General features: G+C 42.1%; 1 long non-coding RNA gene across 1 annotated transcript in view; it reads right to left on the minus strand.

Annotated features, from left to right (window-relative positions):
* Window positions 1–2,514, minus strand: part of LOC105514129 — a 33,876-nt gene extending 31,362 nt beyond the window's left edge. Inside the window, exon 1 of the long non-coding RNA XR_001002137.1 lies at window positions 2,327–2,514. This is a non-coding gene — a long non-coding RNA (uncharacterized LOC105514129). The remainder of the gene's footprint in view (window positions 1–2,326) is intronic.
* Between the last annotated feature and the right edge of the window lie 925 nt (window positions 2,515–3,439).

Consider the following 3,439-nt stretch of genomic DNA (forward strand, 5'->3'; position numbering starts at 1 on the left):
GAAAATTCTTTTCTTTAAGAATGTTGAATATTGGCCCCCACTCTCTTCTGGCTTGTAGAGTTTCTGCTGAGAGATCTGCTGTTAGTCTGATGGGTCTCCCTTTGTGGGTAACCCAACCTTTCTCTCTGACTGCCCTTAACACTTTTTCCTTCATTTCAAGTTTGGTGAATCTGACAATTATGTATCTTCTCGAAGAGTATCTTTGTGGCGTTCTCTGTATTTCCTGAATTTGAATGTTGGCCTGCCTTGCTAGGTTGGGGAAGTTCTGGATATTATCCTGCAGAGTGTTTTCCATCTTGGTTCCATTCTCCCCGTCACTTTCAGGTACACTAATCAGATGTAGATTTGGTCTTTTCACATAGTCCCATATTTCTTGGAGTCTTTGTGCATTTCTTTTTACTCTTTTTTCTCTAAACTTCTCTTCTCACTTTATTTCATCCATTTGATCTTCAATCACTGATACCCTTTCTTCCAGTTGATCAAATCGGCTACTGAAGCTTGTGCATTTGTCACGTAGTTCTTGTGCCAAGGTTTTCAGCTCTATCAGGTTATTTAAGGACTTCTCTACACTGGTTATTCTAGTTAGCCATTCATCTAATCTTTTTTCAAGGTTTTTAGCTTCTTTGCGACAGGTTCAAAACTCCTCCTTTATCTCGGAGAAGTTTAACCATCTGAAGTCTTCTCTCAGCTCTCCAAAGTCATTCTCTGTCCCGCTTTGTTCTGTTGCTGGCAAGGAGCTGCATTCCTTTGGAGGGAGAGAGGTGCTTTGATTTTTAGAATTTTCAGCTTTTCTGCTCTGTTTTTTCCCCATCTTTGTGGTTTTATCTACCTTTGGTCTTTGATGATGGTGACGTACAGATGGAGTTTTGGTGTGGATGTCCTTTGTGTTTGTTAGTTTTCCTTTTAACAGTCAGGACCCTCAGCTGCAGGTCTGTTGGAATTTGCTGGATGTCCACTCCAGACCCTGTTTGCCTGGGTATCAAGAGCGGAGGTTGCAAAACAGCGAATATTGCTGAACAGCAAATATTGCTGCCTGATCATTCCTCTGAAAGCTTCATCTCAGTGGGGTACCCAGTCATGTGAGGTGTCAGCCTGCTGCTACTGGGGGGCCTTTCAGTTAGGCTACTCAGGTGTCAGTGGCCCACTTGAGGAGGCAGTCTGTCTGTTCTCAGATCTCAAACTCTGTGCTGGGAGAGCCACTACTCTCTACAAAGCTGTCAGACAGGGACATTTAAGTCTGCAGAGGTTTCTACTGCTTTTTGTTTGGCTATGCCCTGTCGCAAGAGGTGGAGTCTATAGAGGCAGGCAGGCCTCCTTGAGCGGCGGTGGGCTCCAGCCAGTTGAAACTTCCTGGCGGCTTTGTTTACCTACTCAAGCCTCAGCAATGGCGGGCGCCCCTACCCCAGCCTTGCTGCCACCTTGCTGTTCGACTTCAGACTGCTGTGCTAGCAATGAGTGAGGCTCCATGGGCGTGGGACCCTCTGAGCCAGGCATGGGACCCTCAGAGCCAGGCGTGGGATATAATCTCCTGGTGTGCTGTTTGCTAAGGCCGTTGGAAAAGCACAGTATTAGGGTGGGAGTGACCTGATTTTCCAGGTGCTGTCTGTCACAGCTTCCCTTGGTTAGGAAAGGGAATTCCCTGACCCCTTGTGCTTCCCAAGTAAGGCAATGCCTCGCCCTGCTTCAGCTCATGCTCTGTGGGCTGCACCCACTGTCCGACAAGCCCCAGTGAGATGAACTTGGTACCTCAGTTGGAAATGCAGAAATCACCCATCTTCTGCATCACTCACACTGGGAGCTGTAGACAGGTGCTGTTCCTATTCAGTCATCTTGGAACTGCCCCCTTTTCTCTCCAATTATTTAAAGAGAAAAAAATTCTCATGTTTTATTTGTACTATCAAATTATCTATAGATAAAGTATTTGTTGGACAAAATAAAGCTTTGATTCAGTTTTCTCTGAATTACTGTGAATTTCTCATCCAATTCTATGCAGTTTCAAGGTATTCTCTAAAGCAGTAAAAAACCCACATAGTCCCAAGACCAATTCTTTCCCAAATCATTAACAACTCTACTGTAAGCTATCAACTATAGTATGTGGGCAGCATTAGCAAAAGGAGATACCATTAGAGTCAGAGTATAAACTTCAAGTTTATTTCTCTTTAAGAGCTGGTTAAATATATACAAGTTACTTAAATCCTAAATAGCTCATTCCTCATCTGTGATATGGGGTGGACTGTACCTCTTTCACAAGTTTATTGTAGAGGCCAAATGAAATAAAGTTTGCAAATTTATCATATAATCTGAATAAGGTTAAACTACTACATACCTTGCTTTAAGTGGAAGAGACAGCTAGGTATTTACGATAGGTTCTCTGAAGTAGCTTTGTTGGTAGTAGTGTCTCGACATGTGGATGAAACTCATTCTGTTTGTGATTTCCATTGAGTAGCTGTTCCGAGTGTCATAAGACTTCCTGCCCTACAACTTCATCCTTTATACCTGCAGTGTGCACATAAACCAAAGTAGAAGGGGAAATTATTGTTATTATTACTGCCAACAACACAGCAATAAATATTTTTCATTGAACATTTCCTATGTTTTAGCCACTAAGTTAAGCACTAGACACACATTGGTTCAAGCCACTAAGACTTAGAACAGCTCTAAGTGGTAGATATTGTAATTTTCAATTTACAAATGAAGAAACTGGGATTAGCAACGGGTGGTACCTTGCCTAGGGTCATTCACTAATAAATGGTAGACACGGGATTCTAATTCTGGCAAAGTCAAAACAAGGTCACATCAGTGGGACAGCAGCATGGTATAGTGTTCCCGGGAAGACACCTTTCCAGATAACTGAGATTAATGCTTCAACTGCCAACATTTTTGGGGGGAGGAGGGGCCCAGGTTTTTACACCATGTCTGAATATGGTCTTTGCAGTGAAGACAGCATCAAAATCTTTTTTGAAAACACTTTTGTTTTTTTTTTTTTTGGAGGGGCCTTGGAGATTGTCTGGTCTAACCCTCTAAATCTTCAGATGCCATGACTGACACAAAGTTCCTTTGGCTATGATATAAATCAGCAATGCCCCAAAGGAGCAAAGTGATGTGTAGGAACTTCTCTGCAGTAAATGACAACACATCAATATGGTATTTTTTATTCTAAGTTTCTTTTGTTTATTTGTTGCATGGTTTTCTTTCTTTCCTCTCATTTTCAAGTTGTCAGGTGTCACTTGCTCTGGTCCTAAAGAATGTGCCTTTCACACCTTATGTTGCACTGCTTATAATTTACTATAAGATAGGAAACTAGGTAACTCTTTAAGATTGGGTGTCAGATAAGAGTGAATGAACTCTGAGCAAGGACCTAAGAAGAACTCTTAATGAGTGAAGTGCATATGATTTTGCCAATAGATGTGGCTTCCATTTTGGTTTCCCTGATAGTTTT

The sequence above is a fragment of the Colobus angolensis genome, unplaced genomic scaffold (genome assembly GCF_000951035.1).
Source record: "Colobus angolensis palliatus isolate OR3802 unplaced genomic scaffold, Cang.pa_1.0 Scaffold24, whole genome shotgun sequence".
NCBI classification, from domain to species: domain Eukaryota; kingdom Metazoa; phylum Chordata; class Mammalia; order Primates; family Cercopithecidae; genus Colobus; species Colobus angolensis.